The sequence below is a fragment of the Bos taurus genome, chromosome 9 (assembly GCF_002263795.3).
Source record: "Bos taurus isolate L1 Dominette 01449 registration number 42190680 breed Hereford chromosome 9, ARS-UCD2.0, whole genome shotgun sequence".
Lineage (NCBI taxonomy): Eukaryota > Metazoa > Chordata > Mammalia > Artiodactyla > Bovidae > Bos > Bos taurus.
In genome coordinates this window covers 40,774,490-40,797,051 of record NC_037336.1, presented here as the reverse complement: position 1 = coordinate 40,797,051, position 22,562 = coordinate 40,774,490, and the positions used below count along the sequence as shown (strand labels likewise).

General features: G+C 43.9%; 1 pseudogene across 3 annotated transcripts in view; it reads left to right on the top strand.

Moving 5' to 3' along the window:
* Positions 1-20,712, top strand: part of CCDC162P (coiled-coil domain containing 162, pseudogene) — a 150,664-nt pseudogene extending 129,952 nt beyond the window's left edge. Inside the window, exons 28-37 of one of the 3 annotated variants that reach the window (XR_003036370.2) lie at positions 3,993-4,142; positions 4,715-4,768; positions 5,443-5,610; positions 7,490-7,642; positions 7,888-8,019; positions 8,519-8,671; positions 9,867-10,076; positions 11,773-11,893; positions 18,653-18,777; positions 20,519-20,712. The product of XR_003036370.2 is annotated as a coiled-coil domain containing 162, pseudogene, transcript variant X2 (transcript). Of the gene's footprint in view, positions 1-3,992; positions 4,143-4,714; positions 4,769-5,442; positions 5,611-7,489; positions 7,643-7,884; positions 8,020-8,518; positions 8,672-9,866; positions 10,077-11,772; positions 11,894-18,652; positions 18,778-20,518 lie in introns of all 3 variants that reach the window. The other 2 variants (XR_003036369.2, XR_009495807.1) reach the window with 2 other exon arrangements.
* The last annotated feature ends 1,850 nt before the right edge of the window (positions 20,713-22,562 follow it).

Sequence of the window (22,562 nt, the reverse complement as noted above, 5' to 3'; positions counted from 1 at the left end):
CACTGAAGCATTTTGTCAGCAGAGGTAGGTTTTAGACATATCATCAAAACACCGTGTGTGTGCCTGATGTTAGATGGATTGCTACGAGAAGCACAGTTACAGAAGCACAGTTTGTTCCAGCAGGGACTTCTGCTTCTCAAAAGTTGTTCTGCAACTCATCCCTGACTTTCTTGGTCACTAAGAGTCAGATCAGTGTCAAAGTGTCAAACAAGGCCTGGCACCTGCCATCCTTCACCCAGGCTGGGTCTCCAGAAGAATCCATGGGACACTGTGATGCTTTTCCAGGCAATGCCATCTGACACAGTTCAGGTTTAAGTGTTGGTGACACCTGGAGGGCACCAGGCCAACGGTCATCACTCTGGTTCTTAGGGAACCCAGGGGCTTGCCTTGGAGGGGAAGTTGGCAGATGAAGGCCCTTGGTGCTGCACTTTGAAACTGAGCTGACTCTTAGGGACCAAGGAAGGCAGGGATGAGTTGCAGAACAACTTTTGAGAAGCAAATTGCTGAGACCTCATAGAAGGACTGTGCCAAGAGAAGCACGTAGGCTCCAGCCCCACAATAGATGTTTCTCTGGGGGCTCCACTGCTGCTCTGGGAGTCCGGGCACCATCTGCAGAAGCAGAGGTCTTGTGCAGAGAGGGACTGCCGGGAACAGGGAGTCTCCCTGCACCTCTCTGTCACCTGTCAGCCATGGCTGCCTGTCTGCCCTGCTCAGATATGGTCCACATTCCAAGTGCCCACTGCAGATGCCCTGGCGGGGCCTTTACCTCTCTCCCTGCCTGCACACTCACCCTCTGTGTGCCATCCCCTTGAGCTGATCTTTCAGCCCAGGCTCCTAAGGCCTCAGTTGAGCCACTGCAGGGAAGGAAGCAACACAATTTCTCTGGCCTCTGGAGATGCTCCAGGGAGTCCTGGCTATTCTCACTTCTTTGGTATAACACGGACTCACCCAAGGCTTCCTTAACCTGGGCTGGTTCAAATAGCATGCTGGGTAAGAGAGGATGATGGCAGAGGGCCATCGTGGTTCGAGCCTGCGTTTCTGTTTGTTTGGGATCCTTTATCTGCAGTGGTTATGGAGAGTTATTTTGAGAAGTGTGCCCTGCTGAAGAGCTGTGGAGGCCCTGTTGGCACACTGCCACTGCCACCCAGGGCAGAGAGGTGTGAGTCAGTTGCGGCTGACTCCAAGCACTGGGGCCCGCCCACCTGGCTGAGGTCACTGGCCACACCCTGCTGGCCTCCAGTGCAGTCTCATGACTTCTCAAGGCTTCAGGCTTTCATTGTACTCAGTCCAGAGAAGTGTTTCCTTTGTGGATGCTAATCCACATAGCCTTGGCCCTGTCACCATATAGAAGACAAGGTCCAGGGGATGGAATCCTGGTGTCCTTTGCCTTGGAGGCAGCAGCTGACTCTGGCTGTCCTACTGCTCACTTGACAGGGGCAGGATGAATTGCCCTCACCCCCTTCAGCTGAGGGACCCCCTTGAGGAGGCCCTGGAGAGGGACGGAGGGAGGGAGGCTGAGCACCACCTCTGACTGCCTGGCTCCAGCTCATAAAATTCTCCAAGACATTCCATTCTGCGCGTCTTGAGTGCATTCCTGCCAAGTTGCTGCAGTTGATAACTTTTACCAAAGTTTTGCTATTTTTAATTGTATATATGTTTTATTAATACATATATTTTATATCTAATTATTTTAATTATATATACATTTTGTGAGTATACTAGAAAATAGAAATATGTATTAGAAAATACACTCATTAGCTTACCCTCATTGATAACCACTATTGTTATTTTGGTGCATTTCCTTCCAAGCTTTATTTGTAACTTTTTGGAATTCATGTACTTTTTAAACAAAATAAGATTATTCTATATGCCTTTCTGTTATGGTGTACTTTACCGTATGTTATAAATATGTTTGCTTGTCAATAAACATACATCCACAGCACAGTTTTTGGTGGCTGTTTAGTATTTCCCTGTACAGATGAATGAGCACATTCAACCTGTTTTCCATTATTAAGCACTTTAGATTGTTTCCAATTTTCTTTTCTGTGGGAAGGACTACTATAAAGAACATCTGTTAACATATTTTTGTGTATAACTTTTATCGTCCTCTAAAGATAAATTCCTAGAAGAGGCATTGCTAGGTCAAAGAACATGAATATTTTAAAATCTTTCCATAGATGCTGCTAGTCCACCCCCCAGAATACCCTGCTGATTTCCCCTCCCATCAGCAGTGATGAGGAAACCATTTTCCTCACTCTGTCAGTACTGGGTTTTATCACTATGTGCCACCTCTGTTAATTTGCCTCAACAACTCAGCTGGCAAAGCCTGTCTCTGCTCTCGCTGGAGGTCAGTGGCACGGAGGTTGCACTGATGGGATGGTGTCACCAGGATAATCAAATCAGAGCCAGGGGAACCACCCCAGGCCGGAAGGGAACCTAGTTTCTACAGCAGACTTGCAGGGAGCCTAGAGCTGTCCTGACACTGGAGGTGTCACAGGTAGGCACTGCATCAGGTGAGCAGACACGGAGAGGGACACATACAGACACATAGAAACCTATGTGGATACTCACAGATGGAAACATACACAGGTACAGACACACAGAGACATGCACTTGTGAATACAGACACACACACAAATGGACACAGACACACGGCTGATACAGACATACAGAGACACACAAGCACTCCCGTGGACACGCAGGTGCTGGTAAGGTGGATCTGCCCTACTGCCCACATATTGGTTCCCATTTCTCTTGGAACCTAAGACTAAGTCTGCCTTGGAGGGGTAGACTTTTCCTCTGTTCCTTAATGGCCATTTCTTCAAAAAGGTGTTGAAAGGGAAGAAATGGGACAGCCGAGAGAGTGAGCACTATGGCCCTTTGAGCAAGGCCAGAGGAGCCCCTGTCAGATGCCCCGCTTCAGAGGCCCCTCCGGCTCTGCTCCAGCCCCACTGTTCCCCACAGGAAATCCTCACAGCCAAGGGGATACACCCACTCAGATCCCTGGCTTCCCTTCTGGACCATGCTCCAGACACCTGGGGCCCTGAGATGTCCTGAATCCAGGGCCTGGTCCCCAGATCATCCTCCCCAGAGAGAGAGTGGACCTCACCACCTGTATGCACACTCTGGCCTGTGGCGTAGACGAGGACAGCTGTGCAAGGGCAGGGACAGCTGGGGTGTCTGCTTACACATATTCAACCCTCCCCCCAACCAGTCCCACAGTGTGATGTGAGGGCAAAGGTAGGGAGCAACCAGGGTCAAACTGTAAACTATGCGTTGGGGCCTACCTCTCCCCCAAGTAACCATATCTCAGTACTGAACTCAGAGTTGTCCAAGAATGATAAAATCAAACCTGGTCTCCCAAGTCATTTGAAGGTCTGTTTTTCAAATTGGAAGAATTAAACATTTTCAGTTTAATAGTTAGTTTGATTTATAACGGTTAAATATTTAAGACACTTAGACATCCGGAATGTGAGCCTCCATTTGTACTTTTTTTTTTAACTGAAGAATAAGTGCTTTACAGTATTGTGTTGGTTTCTACCAAACATCAACAGAAATCAGCCACAGGTTTACCTATGTCCCCTCCCACTTCAACATCCCTCCAACCTCCCTCCCCATCCCAACCCTCTAGGTTGTTACTGAGCCCTGGTTTGTGTTTCCTGAGTCATACAGCAAATTCCCATTGGCTATCTATTTTATATATGGTAATGTATGTTTCCGTGTTACTCTCCATACATCCCACCCTCTCCTTCCCTTCCCCCACCCAGCCATGTCCATAAGTCTGTTCTTTATGTCTCATTTGTACTCTTATCCTTGACCCTGTGGATGTTAGGATCAGACCTGAAAGAGAAGCTTGCAAGGCTGACGCCAATGTTTTTCTATGGAGGATGAATGGAAGTGGGTCTGTGAGCCAAAGCAATGTGTGCCGTGAGCAATAGTGTGGTGGCACTGCCCTGGAGGAGCTGTTGTGAGTGATGCCCCTTTTCTTTCAGGTCACTTTCAGGAAAGACCACCTTGAGGCCTGCCTCCTTTCCCTGGGTTGTGATGTGATGGCCAGAGAACGCAGCAACTTCGAGAGCTACTCCATGTGTTACGAGCATATTTTGGAGCACGTTAGACAGAAGCTCTGCCAGAAGGAGCAAGTATGTTCCCAGACAGATGAGAAATACACTGGGGAAGGTGTGGGTAGGGAGGCCCAGGAGTGACTCCACAATGCGAGAGGTGTTCTTAATGTAAGAATTGAGGGTAAATGATACTCTCCAAATTTCTTTTCTTGTTGGCTTATTTCCTTGGGCTCTGGTCTTCTCAGCTGGGATGGTGATGGCCCCAGCAATACTGGGTTGTATGCTTTGGAGGCTTCTAGTGGGGAATATAAGAGGTGAACAACAAGGCAGCTGGCCCTTTGGAGAAGATCCTCAGCTGACCTTCCCACTCTCAGCAAACACAGGGAACTTTGTGCTGTTCCTGGTCCAGCAAGAAGCCAGGATCCCTGAGTAAGCTGTCTTCAGGATACGCATCGTGGGTCTCACTGATGAGACCATCTTAAAATGAGAGCCTATCCCAAAGTGCAGTGGGGCAACAACTACAGTCCTGGCTCCAGTTGGAGCTTGAGGATCTCAAAACGAAGCACCAGTAACACAAATAAGAGAAGTCTGGAGCATGCAGTACTGAATAAATGTTTGAGTTCGACGGTGCACTGTTTTTTCCTCTTCAGGAATTAGACATTATACGAAGAGGTCAAAATCCACCTGAAGACAAGGCTGGTCAGGTAGGCCAGTTATTACTCTAAAAGCTTTCTTCTCCATTTTTCGAATCCACAGTCTCAGCAGTAGCGAGGCATGGGACATGCTGCTGTCATCTTCTTGTGCCTCTTCCTGTAGAAATCCTGTCAATGACTGGTCCCCTACAGAGACATCCAGAGAGTGTGTTTGTACTTTTTAAGCACAAACTTAAAGACTTTTTTCCTTTAGTTTTTTTGCTGACTCTTGTTATTTTTTATTGCTTTGTTTTTTCTTTTTGTTGTTATTGGTTGTGTGTGTGTGTGTGTGTGTGTGGGAGGGTGGGTGTTTTCTTCTCAGGTCAGCGTGCCATCTGAGGAAAAGGTAGTTAGGCTAAGGTGTCAAGGGAAGGCCAGTTTGGAAATGGAAGCCAAGACAGTTGAGTATTTTCTCCATATGAAAAGTGCTTAAGTAGCATTTCTTCTGGGTTCATTCATTCATCAACCATTTACTGAGCACCTACTATGTGTCTGGGACTGTTCTGGGACCCTTAAACCTTCCTTAGCTTCTGCTGCCTGAACTTGCACAACAAGACATTCACCTTCTTCATTGGGCCCAAAGCAGAAGTCCAATTCAATGTTGATATACAAAGAACTCTTTCTGCAGTGGCTATTGGGAATTCCTGAATTAGTTCCCATTAAGAAAAAAATATTTCTGCCACTAGGTTGCAGAACTCAGTCACAATATGATCATGGAGATCACTGCCCTGAGAGCCCGACTCACGGATTTGGAGGAGGAGAATCTAAATCTCAAAAAGCAAATTAGAAAAGAAGTCCAAGAAGAATATGAAGCATTAGTCCAAGCTTTGTTTGTGACATGTTTGCACATCAAAGTAAGTGACCTGGGTGGGATGTCTGGACAGTCCCATGGAGACCCGGGTATACCTGCCTCCCATGGTGGTTGTACAGAGGGATCAATAACAGAGTGGGCTTTGGGACAAGAGGTTGTTGGGGCCAAGAATACTCCAGCTCTAGGCTTTCACTGAAGAGAGTGAGTCAGCGATGGGTGCTCATTATTTTACCAAAAGAGACACTGAATTTTAAATAATTTAGATATTTGCTATTTTCCTCACTCTACTGCATTGTTACCATATGATTGCTGTTGAGGCAAGGGGGAGTTCTTCTTCTCCCAAACCCCAACAGTTTTATGTTACTCTTTTGTCTACTGAATGACCATCCGAAACAGGAGAGAGCAGTACCCTGGGCCAGGCCAAGCCCCAATGTAGGTAGTAACAGCTACCTCCTAGAAGCTCACTGGGCAGATTCGAATTTGAATCAGCTTTTGAAAATTTTACAGCCCTCAAAACTCCCACTAGCTGGGCATATACAGTGTCAGGGAACTGCTGACCTGTCAATAAAGGTCCTCTCAGAAGAGGAGTGATGGGTGCACACGTGCCCACAGCACTGTGGAAGCCTGTCACTGCCTTATGACTTCTGACCAGCTGTAAGATGGAGACCCATGCCTAAAACAGGCCATCACGGAGCCTGGTCCAGCTGCCCCACAAGTGAGAATTTCAGTACAGCCATACCTCCCCCAAGTCCCCCAGATCTGCCCCCTTCCCTGCTATCAGGTGTTCCCCAGAGCCAGCCCCATGTGGGTCCTTCCATCACTCCCTCCTCCCAGGGGATTCCAGGGTGGTTCCTGGACTTGTTCCATTGAGAGGAGTTTCCACTGAGCCTCTCTGGTTATTCCAGAGAGGATTGAACACTGCTGCTTACTGTGAAGTGTCCATAAAGTACAAGTGCTTACAAATGTTAAGGGATCCAAACCAACTTGCATTGGGCATGGCACTGCAGCGAAGTGTAAGCAGACAGTGAAGTCTAGAATTTACTAAGCTGTCTTTCAGGTGTGAAATTGTTAAAAAATTTCTTAGGTTCCTTTTAGCTTCTGTCAGATTCCAAGACAAGAAATTCTCTATTTCGCTCAGGCTCAACTAGTTGCACAAGCCCCTGGAGGTAGGGAATCCCTGTTTTATCCCAGGGTCCCCATAAGGTGGTGAAGCTTGAGCTGTGTGGTCACTAGCCAAGCTTTCTGCTGTGTCTCCCCTGCCCTAACTTCCCGTTTCCTCTCCAGGGAAGTGGTTCAGAGGTGACAGGACACCCCACAGTCACTTCTTACCCAAGGATGCTGGGTCTTCAAGTTGTACTAAGCAGTGAGCAAGCTGTTTCACCATAAGCTGTTAGCCATAGCCACTCAGAATGAACGGGCCGTTTGATAATGAGATTTCCACTGGAGCCTAGAGAGGAAGGGCAGCCAGCCTATTCCTTCCTCTAATGTGTCTATTTTAATGGAGTTCCTTGTTAGTGGCTCATGGATAGTGTCTTATCTGCTCAGATTCTGCTGAGTAAATCTCATAGCAAAAATCCCTAGGTTCAAATTCCCAAGTAACCCTTTGTGTGTGTTTCTGGTGCTGAGGGGGTTGAGGGGAATGAGAGGGTGATTTGCTTTTCCACCTGTGACATCCCATTCTTCTGCCTCCTTGGCATCTGACGACCACAGGCTCTAAGATGTGCAGATGATGAAGCCCTGCAGGTTGAGGACAACACTAAAGGACTAAAGGGGTCACAAGTGACACTTTCAGACAGTGCCCGATAGAGTAATTGTTTGGTCGATGACGTTTTAATGTGAAATCGTTCCTGAAAGTTGGGTTTTAGAAGGCAAAATGACTCTTCCTCAGCTGCCTTTCCTAAACCTGAGTCTGCACTTTGCAGGAGAAGTTGGATGAGAATCAGCTTAATTTGATCCAGAAAGTGTGTGAGCTCATCGGCGAAGTAAGAACAGAAGGGATTGACAACATGAAAAGCCTAAAGAAGAAGTGGGGCTCCGCCAGGCCTGACGAAGAAATGAAAGAAAATCCAGCCAAAGTATGTGATTTCACTTAGAGTGGGGTATCAGCACTTCATCCCAGCGTCTGACCCTGCCGCTTGCTTGGGTTGCATTCCTGTTCTGTTTCCCAGAGAAAGCCTGTGTCAGGCATTTTAAAAGGGCTCTGGGGCTCACTGCACAATTGTCTCATCTTCTGGAAGGCATGTTTCTGACGTTAGGATTTATGTCCTTCCCGAGAAAAGTGCTGCGGGCAACCTTTTCTGAAAGTGAGCCTTCTAAGCAGGAGCAGCTGCAGCCTTTGGAGCAGGACAACTGCGGCCTGCCCGCCCTGGTGCGCAAACTGAGGAGCCTGGGCCATTGGAGGCTGGTGGTGCAGCAGGCGCACTTCCGGGGCCAGCTGAGCAGGGCTGAGAAGGTGAGCGCTGGGGGAGGGAGGCCCCGCCCAGCCAGGGGGAAGGGTGGCACTGGCCTCCCTGGATGCAGCTGCCGCACCGGTGTCAGGTAGCAAGACCGACGGACCAAGAAGCAAATGAGAGGACAGATCAGAGAGTTTAGCACAAGGAAAGGGAAAAGATGGAGTTGGCAAACTTTGTCAAAGCACTGCAAATCTTTGGGTTTCACGCATTATTATCGGTGGGAAATGCACTAACAGTAAGTTGAAAATCTGTTTTAAGGAAAATTGAAACCAAAGCACATATCAATAGTGGTTTGGAAACTTTGACTTACTGTTTCCGAAAGATTTTATTTATGCTGATCTGTCACACTGTTCTTAACTGAAATTAAGGAGGCAGTGGCCAGCGGGAGCTCTATGCTTCCAGAAATTTCAAAGAATGATGGTTCAGAGACTTCTTGTGAAACTGAAAATGTGGAAAAGAAACTCATATCCTACCTTACTGTGTTTGGGATGTTCACAGGAAGCTGTGCAAACGAAAAAAGAGTGTTTGAACATCAAGCTAATGGCAGAACGAGAAGTGGTTTTATTTCGTCAACAGCTATTGGCTCTAAGGCAGGCCCTGGCTAGGGCTCAGGCAGACAATGTGAAGATGTGCAGGCAGCAGGAGAATCAGGTATCTGAGCTCAGAAGCCCTCTTCCTCCCTCTCTGTGAACACGTTCTGGCCAGGAGACACGGCACTGAGCTGCCTGTGGCGGTCACCAGAGTGCCGCAGTGTGGAGCTGAGCAGACAGCACTGCTGGAGAAGGATGGCCTGGATCCCAGCTTCCCTTCTCCCTCCTTTCCAGCCCAGAGACCAGGGGCAGTGGCCAAAAGGCTTTTGTTGTTATTCATATTTGGCTAAAATGGTGGGATACTGCTCATATCTAAGATTGATCTCTCTCTGTGTTTCTCTATTTTTTTTTTTACCCAGAGAGCATCTAGGGGTCTGAGTCTCTGCCTCTAACACCTTCCTTTCATGCTCCAAGCATGTTTTCTATGAGTGTGGTCCAGCCATCAGCATTGTGCCCCAAGCAGGGAGTCTTGGTTCCTTTCCTGGTGACCCACACTAAATCTTAATTTCAGAAGTTACTGCTGCTCTAAAGAACTGGCACCAAAATAAAGGCTTTTTAAAATCTATGCTCTTAATAACTGTGCCAACCATCTGAGCATAAATGAAACAGAGGCCTTAGGTTTAGAGAGACAAGAGCTGAGTTTAAATAACAGCCTAGGAAACAGCCTGGGCATATTTTAAGAGATGAAATATAATCTGTTCCTTTTGGACCCTAATTCCTTCATTATGGTGTGCCAGTGAATTGTGATATATAATTATGTGATATATAATTATATAATTACCCTACAAGTATTAATCCTCATTATTAATACAATATTATAAGTAAGGATCGACCTTCTGGTAACCGTCGATTAGAAAAATTTCAGAACAGAACCAAATTATTACTGCTCTTTTTTAACCATCTGCAACCTGGCTTTTCCCAGGTTTTTTAAGAAGTCAAAACAGAGGCAACATTAGTGCCTCCCTTGCCCACTCTCGGTACGTACTGCATCAGCACGTTCTCCCCAGGTCCAGCCCTTCCGTTGCTATCACGTGATAAAGGGGTAGTGACGTGCAGATGCAGTCTGTAGTAGGAATGACTGTGGGGTCTTGCTGCTGGTTGGCACAAGACAGGACAGAATGGCTGGGAGGTGGTACCTGAACCCAGGAACACTTCACACAATTCTGCCCCTGGGTTTTAATTGAGGGGACAGTTGTGTTGGCCAACGTTTCATTCCCTCTGCTGAGACCGTGTGCCTTTCTCATTTCCTGCTGCAGGCACAATTGCTGAAAGAGTTAGAACACCGAGTGACCCAGGAAGCTCTCCACAGGCAGCAGCTGGATTTAATGAAAGCCTCCAGCATGGAGAAGCTCTTAAAGGATGTGGAGCAAAAGGAACAGCACCTGCAGCTCCTCACTGAAGATGCCAAGAGGGCTTCTAAACTGGGCCAGCTGCAGCAGAAGAAAATTCAGAGAGAACTCCGACAGGTAACTCCAGTGAGAGGTAGCAAGTCAGGGCGCACCAGCCAGAGTGGTTTCCATCTTGTCCTCTCCACACCTCTCTTGCCTCCACAGTGGTATTCCTTACCTCGGTCACTCCCAGGAACAGCAGGGAAATGGAAATATCTTCTATACCTGGGTGATTGTTCAAGCTGCTTGTGAGCAAAGATGATGGCTTGAGTGCCTTGAGGCCCAGAATCTTGGCATCTTTGTCACCCACTTGGAAAGCATATTTCCACATGGCTCTAATCTTTGAGCTAGGAGGGATCTTTTAGAAAATCCTGACAAGTAATCTGGAAAAGCAGCAAGTATTATTGTAAGGGAATTTTATTCATGGTGTTTCTGGAATTGTAGAAATAAGAAAGGAAAGGCTGAAGTGGTTTCCAGACCCAGTATGTTCTTCTTCAATATACCCCACAGCAAAAAAAAAAGGAAATAATGTACATGTGGACTAATGTAAGTTCCAACAAAGGAGACCACAGAATGAAATTCAACACAAAAGGAAAAATAAAAAAAACCAAAACACCACTTTCTGGGGCAGGTGTTTCACACATATTCATTGAATAAATAAGTCATTTAATTCCCCAGATATAATAGGAAATAGAAATCAGAAGGTTAAATGATTGTTTTAAGTGCTCAAGGAAGTCAGTAAGGGAAATTTTATAAAATAAATGACCAAAAAAGGATTTAAAAAGGTATCCTCTCACAGTTCAGGAGGTCAGAGTCTGAAATCTAGGTGTGGGTCCCTGCAGGCGGCTTGGGCAGAACCTGCGCCATGGCTCCCCTGGCTGCTGGCGGCTGACCGCAGTCCCCGGTGTCCTGTGCATGCAGCTGCAGCTCTCCATTCGGCCTTCTTCCCTGAATCTCTGTGTGTGTGCATCTGTGCTTGCTCCACTGTTTATAAGGTCATCAGTGTTCAATTTACGGCCCTCCCTGTAATCCAGTATGACTTCATCTTCACTTAATCACGTCTACAAAAACTATTTTCAAATAAGGTAACATTTTGAGGTTCCAGGTTGTGGGAGACACTATTCAACCTGTTACACTATTACTTTTTCATAATTAAAAACAATTAGGAGATGATAAAAAATAAATTAGAAAGAAAAAAATGCCTGTGATCTATGCAGATGAGTCACTTTGGGCATAGAGACTCTCTGGCCCGGGGACTCTGGGTCAGGGGTGCAAGGGGAGAGCAAACATGAAGCTGTCTTCTGGATGTGGGCCTTGTGTTAGGCCTGGAGATGGTGCTCAGTGCACTCCCTGCAGATGATTAGTTGAACTTAGAGGTCTGGGAGAGAGATCAAGTCTTTGCTTGAAGCCATCAGGGGTCCCACAGGCACTGGGCTTGGCCTACAAGGTCCTCTGTGAACTGGTTCCTCTCCCCTCCCCGCTTCTCCTCTGATAAAAGATAACTTTTGTGAGTAAACTTCTATTATAAGAGGATAACGTGTTCCAAGGGCTGCCTCTGTTTCTCGCTGATTAAGTTCTCGACCTTCCTGGTGCTCCTGATTTTCATAAGGCTCAGTTCAGCCTGACCAGGGATTTTTTGAAAACTTGTATTCCTGGGATAGCTTTGGACCCACACTGTCTCTGGCAATCCCCCTACCCCACCCTTCACAGTGAACTGATGGAACAGTTCTGCTTCCCAAAAGCATTTCTGCTTCCCAAGCACTTTTCCACTCAGGTGAGAAGCCGGCTTGCCCATGAGCGTAGTGTGAAGCTGGATGCTTTCCAGTGGGTAGAAGAGCTACAAAGTCAGCTTAATGATGCTGAGCAATCCTCCACCCAAAGAAACTCACCTGGCGGTAAGGATACCCTCTCTCTGGGTAGAATAAGCTCCCAGGGTCTTGGGTGGGGATTGAAGGAGGGTCCTGGGGACTAATGATAACATTCCAGTGGCTGTGAAGGGAGTGCTTCATATTTGTTGAATGAATGAATGAAACTTTATTCTCATTTGCAGTTAGAACTTTCTATTTTAGTTCACCTTGGAGTATTGATATATTAAAAGGTTTCAATCATAAAAACTAGTTCAAGTTGAAATATGTCACCAAAAGAAGACTGAGTATATCACTAGATTTTGAAGCAAGCTAACACCTTAGGAGAATAGAGGAGTAGAATTTGCCATCCTAATGTGTCTCTTTGGCATAAAGAGCTGATTATTTTTAAGAAAAAGGAGACATGGGAAGGGAGTAGACATTTCTCCAAAGAAGACATACAGATGGCTAACAAACACATGAAAAGATGCTCAACATCACTCATTATCAGAGAAATGCAAATCAAAACCACTATGAGGTACCATTTCACACCAGTCAGAATGGCTGCGATCCAAAAGTCTACAAGCAACAAATGCTGGAGAGGGTGTGGAGAAAAGGGAACCCTCTTACACTGCTGGTGGGAATGCAAACTAGTACAGCCACTATGGAGAACAGTGTAGAGATTCCTTAAAAAACTGGAAATAGAACTGCCTTATGATCCAGCAATCCCACTGCTGGGCATACACACTGAGGAAACCAGAAGGGAAAGAGACACGTGTACCCCAATGTTCATTGCAGCACTAGTTATAATAGCCAGGATATGGAAGCAACCTAGATGTCCATCAGCAGATGAATGGATAAGAAAGCTGTGGTACATATAAACAATGGAGTATTACTCAGCCATTAAAAAGAAAACATTTGAATCAGTTCTAATGAGGTGGATGAAACTGGAACCTATTATACAGAGTGAAGTAAGCCAGAAAGAAAAACACCAATACAGTATACTAACACATATATATGGAATTTAGAAAGATGGTAACAATAACCCTGTGTACGAGACAGCAAAAGAGACACTGATGTGTAGATCAGTCTTATGGACTCTGTGGGAGAGGGAGAGGGTGGGAAGATTTGGGAGAATGGCATTGAAACATGTAAAATATCATGTATGAAACGAGATGCCAGTGAATGCCCTGGTTCGATGCATGATACTGGATGCTTGGGGCTAGTGCACTGGGACAACCCAGAGGGATGGTATGGGGAGGGAGGAGGGAGGAGGGTTCAGGATGGGGAACACATGTATACCTGTGGCAGATTCATTTTGATATTTGGCAAAACTAATACAATTATGTAAAGTTTAAAAATTAAATAAAATTAAAAAAAAAAAAAAAAGGAAGGGAGTTGCCCTTCTGTAAGAAATGTTTACAGTTTTAAGAGCATCTCTTTCTTCAGTACAAGGAAGAGAAGGATGACCAAATCTCTAGAAATTTATCTGTGGAAAAGACAAATCTGTGTAACAATGTTACCCTCATTTACTCTGCTTTTCCTGGTAACCTCTCATAACTGACTTTCCCCCATCTTCAACATCTTCTTCTGTCTTCAGCTGAGGATGGCATTTAAGTTGAGAGCTTCAATAATGCTGCCAAGTTGCTCAGTTTTCCTAGGTCTCTCCCATGTGTTTGTTGTTCAGTCACTAAGTCATGTCTGACTCTGTGATCCCATGGACTGTAGCCTGGCAGGCTCCTCTGCCCTCCACTATCTCCTGGAGTTTGCTCAAATTCATGTTCATTGAGTTGGTGACACTATCTAACCATCTTATCCTCTGCTGCCCCCTTCTCACTTTACCTTCAATCTTCAGAGTCTTTTCCAGTGAGTCAGCTCTTCACATCAGATGGCCAACATATTGAAGCTTCAGCAATAGTCCATTCAGTGAATATTCAGGGTTGATTTCCTTTAGGACTGACTGGTTAGATCTCCTGCAGTCTAAGGGACTCTCAAGAGTCCTCCAGCACCACAAATGGAAAGCATCAGTTCTTCAGCCTCAGCCTTTTTATGGTCCAACTCTCAAATCCATATATGACTACTGGAAAAACCATAGCTTTCACTAGACAGACCTTTGTTGGCAAAGTGATGTCTCTGCTTTTTGATATGCTGTCTAGGTTTGTCATAACTTTTCTTCCAAGGAGAAAATGTTGTTTAGTTTCATGGCCGCAGTCACCATGTACAGTGATTTTGCAGCCCAAGAAAATAAAATCTGTCACTGCTTCCACTTTTCCCCCTTCTATTTGCCATGAAGTGATGGGTCTGGTTTCCATGATCTTAGTTTTCTGAATGTTGAGTTTTAAGCCAGCTTTTTCACTCTCCTCTTTCACCCTCATCAAGAAGCTCTTTAGTTCCTCTTCACTTTCTGCCATTACAGTGGTATCATTTGCATCTCTGAGGTTGATATTTCTCCCAGCAATCTTGATTCCAGCTTGTGAGTCATCCAGCCTGGCATTTCTCATGATGTACTCTGCATATAAGTTAATTAAGCAGGGTGACAACATACAACCTTGTAGTTGTTGCTAAGTTGTTGTTGCTAAGTCACTTCAGTCATGTCCGACTCTGTGTGACCCCATAGACGGCAGCCCACCAGGCTCCCCCGTCCCTGGGATCCTCCAGGCAAGAACACTGGAGTGGGTTGCCATTTCCTTCTCCAATGCATGAAAAAGTGAAAGTGAAGTCACTCAGTCATGTCCGACTTAGCGACCCCATGGACTGCAGCCTACCAGGCACCTCTGTCCATGGGATTTTCTAGGCAAGAGTACTGGAGTGGGGTGCCGTTGCCTTCTCCAACAACCTTGTAGTACTCCTTCCCAATTTTGAACCAGTCTGCTGTTCCATGACCAGTCCTAACTGTTGCTTCTTGACCTGCATGCAGGTTTCTCAGCAGACAGGCAAGGTCTCTAAGAATTTTTCCACTGTTTGTTGCAATCCACACAAAGTCTTCAGTGTAGTCAGTGAAGCAGAAATAGATGTTTTCTGGAACTTCCTTGCTTTCTCCATAATCCAACAAATGTTGGCAAATTAAACTGTTGTGTGATTTTCTCCTGTTAATCTCATTATCAATTGAATTCTTAGACCAGCCAAAAGAACCTAGAACGGTAAAGGAAAATTTCTTCCTTCCTAACAGGATACTAGTGACCACATTTCTCAGATGTTATTCATAAAGCACATTATGATTCTTGGGTCCTAGGGGCTTGAGGAGTCCTATGGAAATGACAATCAAAACAGCACTCTGGACAACACAGTCAGTGGGCAGCAATGGAACGGAGGCCAGAAGCTGGGATGTCTCTAAACTAGTTTCCTCTCATGTAAGATGAGGACTAAATAAATTCCAAGTTCTCTTCTAGGTCTATCAAAAATAGCAATAGCCACAATCAGCCTATTGTTAAGGTCAGCTAGGCCTTTCCTTTCTGTTCCATAGCACAGCCTGGTGGTTGACAATATGGACTTTGAAATAAGACAGCCAAGGTTAAAATCCTGCCTCTGTCACTGCTAGCTGTGTGACCCTGGACAGGTTAATTCACCTCTCTGTAAAATACCTACCTCAAAGATGAATCCTGAGGTCTCTATGAAACAGTGTGTGTCTGCCACAGAGTGTAGTAACACTAGGTCATTGTGCAAATGTTTGTTATTATACTTTCATACATGTGTGTACTCCTTTATCTGTGTTTTCTTTTGGCCACTTAACAGTGGTGTGAATGATGTGAGGAAACACTCACAGAAGCAGAACGATCATTTTCAAGCAGAAAGATCATTTTCAAGCAGAAAGATCATTTTCAAAGGTCAAGATAGTTTAGGTTTTCTAGGAAAAAGGCTGGACTTGTGACTTCCATGGTGGCTCAGATGGTAAAGCATCTGCCTACAATGCAGGAGACCTGGGTTCAATCCCTGGGTCAGGAAGATCTTCTGGAGAAGGCAATGGCACCCCACTCCAGTACTCTTGCCTGGAAAATCCCATGGACGGAGGAGCCTGGTAGGCTACAGTCCATGGGGTCGCAAAGAGTCGGACATGACTGAGCGACTTCACTCACTCACCCCCTCCCTGCCCATACCTGCGGCCTGGGCCCTAACAGTGGGACTGGAGTCCTCCCCCAAGCCCAGATCCAAAGAGAAAGAGTGTCAAGAGCACCCAAGGGCCCTATTTTGATCAATCACCCTGAGTGATTCTGTATCTCCCACTATCCTCTACAGACTCCCTGGGGTTTTCTGTTTCTCCCTTTCCCCTCTGCCTCCATATGCCTCCAGCCTAGACAAACATCTTTTAAATCCTCCACGTTAACATGTCCAATCAAGCTGCCATCTGTGTCCTCTAAGACCTGCGCATTTACAAAGGAGGGCAAGAGTCAGGCAGGAGGCACATGGGGAGAACCCTAATTACCAGGATAGGAATGCAGCAGGAATGAAAGAGAAGCCTCTTTTTCAGGAAGCAGAGGTAGAAGTTACTTGCAGGTCTCAGCCCCCATCTGTCCCCTTCTGCAGTGATGGGAGGGGGTTTGCTCAGGACTTTCTACATGTTGTCTGTTGAAGAACAAATGCACAACCTAAAAGTTGTGATTAAGTTTTATTTGGAGAGCTTACTAGAATTTTTGCTGAAAAAAATCATGTAGTTGAACATCATAAGATTACTGCTAATCACAAAAAAACAAATTAATGATTTTAGTGTTTCTCTATGGACGGGAAGATGCAAGACTCTTATTAATAACTGAGTAGTCTTTCATTTTATGTATATACATATACACCACATCTTCTTTATCCACTCATCTTTTGATGAGCACTTAGATTGCCTTCATGTCTTGGCTGTTGTAAATACTGCTGCTATGCTATCTTTTCAAATTATAGTTTTCTCTGCGTATATGCCCAGGAGTGGAATTGCTGGATCATATGGCAACTATTTTTAGCTTTTCAAGGATCCTCCATACTGTTTCCCATAGTGTCTGTACCAATTTACATTCCCATCAATAGTGTAAGAGGGTTCCCTTTTCTCCATACCCTCTCCAGCATTTATTATTTGTAGACTTTTTGATGGTGGCCATTCTGACTAGTATAATACCTCAGTGTAATTTTGATTTGTATTTCTCTGATAATTAACAATGTTGAGTATCTTTTCATGTATTTGTTGGTCATCTATGTATCTTCTTTGGAGAAATGTCTATTTAGGTCTTCTGCCCATTTTTTTATTGGGTTGGTTTTTTTGTCATTGAGTATATGAGCTGTTTGTATATTTTGGAAATTAAGCCCTTCCTTATCAATCATATCATTTGCAAATATTTTCTCTCCATTTGTAGGTTGTCTGTTTTATGGTTTCTTTTGCTATGCAAAAACTTAAAAGTTTGACTAGGTTCTATTGGTTTATTTCTATTGCCTTGGAAGACTGACCTAAGAAAACATTGCTACAATTTCAGAGAATGTTTGACTGTTCTCTTCTGGGAGTTTTATGGTGTCATGTCTTATATTTAAGTCTTTAAGCCATTTTATTGTGTATGGTGTGAGGGAATGTTCTAACAACTTCACTGATTTACATGTAGTTGTCCAGCTCTCCCCACCACCACTTGCTGAAAAGACTCTCTTTTCTCCAATGTATATTCTTGCCTCCTTTGTCAAAGATTAACTGATCGTGGATGTGTGAGTCTATTTCTGGGCTCTCTATTCTGTTCCACTGACTCATGCGGGCTTGATGAAGGTTTGTTTCTTGAGGACTGATTTCTCTCTGCATCTCTGGGCCCTGAGCATGCTGGGAGCAGACAGGAAGTAGAGCCCCTTGGGAAGCAAGATGTCTGTCACCTCTGTAGCTTCCATCCTCTGTTCAAGCTCACATGGCAGGAGTGGGGAATGGAGAGGAGACTGGGCTGACTCAGGTCATGTGACCAATTTTGAAGAAATCACTGAAGCCAGAGACTGAGATGCCTGGTGGTCTTAGGCCCAGATCACATGTTCTCCTGGAGCTGAGGGGAAGGTCAGCTCACTCTCTCCTCCTCTTCACAGTAACTGATTTATTCTTAATTGAAGTATTATAGATTTACAGTATCATATTAGCTTCAGATATACAACATAATGATTCAGTATTTTTATAATTATACTTTTTAAAAAGTTGTTATAAAAAAATAAAAGTTGTTATATAATACAGCAACTATTTTAAATCTTCATGGTCTCTGCAGACACTGTCCTCCTCCTCCCCTATCAGATGGGAACTCCCTCTACTTCTTGTCCCCAGCCTACCTAAACCTAAACTCAGCTGCTTCTCCTTCCTTCCTGTTAAAATAGAAAAGGTGTTCCTTTTCCTCCCTGGGATAATCACTGTGATCAGCATCCCATGGGCTTCTATCATCTCAGGGGCCTTGAGCTAATCTTTGTCTGCTTCCTGTCTATACATTCGTATTTCCCACCCATCTATCCTGATCTTGCAATGAACAATGACTTGTTGAGCATGTATGTGCCATCAGCATAAAATCCACCATAAAATCTGATCAATTGCTTGAGCCAGAAATCTGAAAGCTATTCTTCCTTACCCTGCATACCCAACTAATTACCAAGTCCTATTAATGTGAATATCTCAGTCTGCCTACTTCTACCCACAGGTCCAAGTAACCCATCATCTCTTTCACTTGGTCATAGACACACAGGCAAAAGACACTATCCATGTTTTGACATCTTCACTCAAAACTGATGAAGCTGAATCAGATACCCACTTTAAGCTCTAAAATTTTATGAATTAAACCTAGACCTGTACATTGCAACTAGAGATATAATTTAACATTTTTCACATTACAGGCCTTATATCCCAAGCTCACTACTCCCTAAGTTCTGCTTCCACGTCATCCAGATACACCCAGCAACACCTTTTAAAGACTCAACTCACGGGCAGCAAAATAACAAGGATTCAAAGGCCAAAGACTGTAAGTAATGATAAACTTGATTATATGAAACAATGAAAAATGTAAATATGAAATCATGGTTTAGGGTCACTTCAAAGTTACATTAAAAAATTGTGCATCAAGATCTTATCTCAATGGTTGGATCTTAGAAAATAATATTCTGGGTTTCTCACTAAGGGAATTTGTCCATGAATTATTGCTGAATTAACATGTTCCTGCAGGAAGGAGGGTCTAGGGTTTCCTATTCTGCCATCTTGATGGCATTCACTCCTCAATAATAAAATTCTAATGTTGAAACAAGCCCAAAAGCACTTACTCAATTACAATTCAGTAAATGGGTGTGAAAGTCAGTACAACACCTGGACATGTTCTTTTTTCTCAATCATCTACAGTGATTAACTAGCAGTGCCACAGCCTTTGCATCCCTGGCAGAGCAAAAATAATTGAAGTCAGCCTTAAAACACGTGAGAAATGCTTGGAATACAGATTAGGTTGAAGTATAGCACATATTTGAAGAATTTTTTTTAACTGTTTCACCTCTTAGTTTATTGTAAGACACCATTTGAATCCCCTTTCACCACCTTCTCTATGCTATTTTAATAAGTATTACACTCTTTGTTCCACTGTTTTTCAGAATCCCCTTCAGAGAGGTATATATATCTAATCAACACACTTAATAATTCCTTTCCTCTTACCTTGAGAAAAGTTAAGAGGAAAAAATACAATCAATCATTCTGTCAGAAAATATGCCATCCTAAGGCCTCTTTTGAAGCCAATGGTCTAGTTTTTGGACCAAAAGTTTGTTGCAGTATTTCGACATACAGTTAAAGGGAGACACACAGAGAGGGAAGAAGCAGGTCAGGAACATACCCAACTGAGAACCTTGACCAAGTAGGGCTACATTATCAATGCCTGCCTTGTGCTTGACCCACCGATCTCTGTGCAGTCATCTTTCACCAAAAGGTGACGTTCTACTACATGTCTATCTGCTTCTGCAAAAGCCCTTTCCAAAAGGAAGCGATGTTCTGTTGACCTGTGTGGGACCACAATGGCTTTTAAGCTTTACTCTATCCCCACTTCACTCCCCAAAGCAAACGTTCCTTATGGGGCAGGTTGCTGATCACAACTCTTATGGTTGAGAAAGCTGCTAAGGAGCTAAGTACATCAGCGGGGATGCACAAGGTTTCAGATTTAGAAGGTTATGGTCTAAGACCAATTGTTGGCTACATTACTCTATTAAATAAATAAACTGTAATAAATGAGTGTGTGTCTTATGGGCCCATTGGCTTGTGTATAGTAGAGACCAAGGCAAAAAGCCTGAGGTCCAGGAAAGCCACAGAATCATCTGGCACCTCTTCAAATCTAAGGTCTGACTTCTTAAACAAGGTTTATGAGACAAGTCAGATAAATACAGACTGGGAGGAATTTATTGAAGGCTGAAATATAAGACCACCACTGATTTTCTTTTAAAAGTAGCACTGCACTAACATAAATGATAAAACATTAAGGAATTTATTGATTTCTCCAAATATGAGATATCTTTCCTTCCTTAGCTGGACATGGCTTTCCATTAATGGGTTCATCCCTGACTAGTTCCCTTTAAAAACAAGAGGCAAAATATGTATGACAAGGCACACTAAATGGTCTAACCCAGACTGAACCAATGATCTTGGTCTCAGTAGTAACAGTCACTTGTAATGATGCTATAATAATTATTCATCATCTTTTAAAAAGGCTCTAATACCTAATAATTATTTTGCAGGTACCTATTAAACACACAAAAAGAACTGACCATGTCTTCCTACCCAACGTGGCAGATGCTGTTCAACTTCCAGCTTTTCAAGTTTAAACGGCTCCATCCAGAACCCCATTTAGACCTGATTGGTAATCATATAGACTTTTTTCAAGTTTTATTTCTATGAACATTTGAATGAATAAAAATGATTCTAAATTCCATTAAGCCTTTTATCTCAGTTTTACCGTATGTGAGGATAGTATGGAAAGACTGAGATGACTGGATGTTGAATGTCCCAAGTGAAGCAGGATTTGACCCTAAATTGTAACAGTTGATTTGCATTTCTACATCCTAGGCCTTGCCTCTGGTCAACCAGCAGCCTCTTAATATGGGTTCTAGAGTTACTGATTAGGTGGGAGAGCCAAGAGAGAGGGCACTGCTGGCCAGATAGTATTTATTAACAAGTGAAAAACCAGGTCAGAGACTAATCTAAGTAAATTTCAAAGCACTTATTTCTATTTGTTTCACTTAAGAACACCATTCTCTCAAGGCTTTTTATTCTTCCTACAAACAGCAAAACCCTCTTCAGATTTTTGTAAAATCCTAATCCAAGTCTTTGAGACAGGAAAATTTATCTTGGGTAAAGGAATAAACATCAACAGATAAATGGAACAGAAGAGACCAGAAAAACATATTTACAGACATAAACTTCTATATTAAATATCTAAATGCACATGCAAATTTATTTCTGAAACAAAATAAAAAACAAAAGGAAGGTTGATGACTGAGATCAAAACTAAAAAATCAGCCATGACCAGGTAAGATACCACTTAAGTTTCTGAGGTCCAAATTCACTCTTCATTGTCTTCTATCAAGTAATGAATCTGGACCCTGCTAACATGTCTTCTTTACTACCAGGCAGGATGTTAAGCTTTGTCAGTAGAGGGTGCTAGAGGAAGAAGGGTTTCTCTTGGGTTCTGGGCTCCTCACCTAGGCAGGCACCTGCTGCTTTTGCAGTGCTGAACTCCAGTGGTGCATGCAGTTTCTTGGTGGAGTGCCACTGGGACAGCACCTCCTGTGAAGGGGTCCCCCCGCCGCCCCACTACCCCCCCTTCACAGCTTCAGTGAACCCCTCTGCCATTCAGCCTTGGCCACACCTTTTCCAATGAAGTGTGGATATAAGCTCAGGAGGGTAGTGACGCACAAGGGTAGTGATGAAATAACAAGTGGTAATAGTAAGCGGAAGGACAAAGAAAACATTCTGGTATCTGCTGGTAGGAAATGGAAGGCAATCTCAGTGTGTGAAAATTTTCAAAGTGGAAACCCTGGGTGCAGGTGTCCACTTCTGTTTGCTCTAGAGAAACATTCACACATATAAGCAAGGTGGCAGGTACCAAGACATTCTTTAGAAAACAGTAAAATCTACAAATTACAAACAACCTAATTGTTCTTCAGTAGGTAGATACTTACAAAAGTCATACTATACATACCAACAGAGAATTTAAGAATTTGGCATAGCTAATGAGTGAAAAAAAATTTGCAGGATAATAATAAAATAAAAATCCACATCATGTATTTTCTAAGGGTATATTTAGTTGTGTGTATATAAATACTGAGGGGGAGAGTTTACCACCAAACCAGTTCTAATAATTATCTCTGGAAAGTGGAGAAGGACAAAGACGGGAAAGAGGCTGGGATTATCAAAGCAGACTTTACCTGTAATAGTTTAAGAAGAAGAAGAAAAAACAGAATATGTATTTGTTAAATAATTAAAAATGAAGACTTTAAAAGTACTATCTTGAACTTTTACTTCTGGCCAAGATAAAGTAAGAGACTGGATATACCAAGAAACAAATGAAAAACTAGGCAAAACACATTAAACAGTGGTTTTCAACACACCGGACTTCAGCCAAAGAACAGTGATCCTTGAAAAAAAGGAAACCACCAACCCAGCTTACTGCCTTGAATTTCTAAGCCATGATGCAGGAAGGCAACACCTAGGCAGAAATCAGTGGACTTCCCTGAGTTGAGATGGAGCTGAGAGTTAAGGGAGGTGAAAGCAGATAGAGTT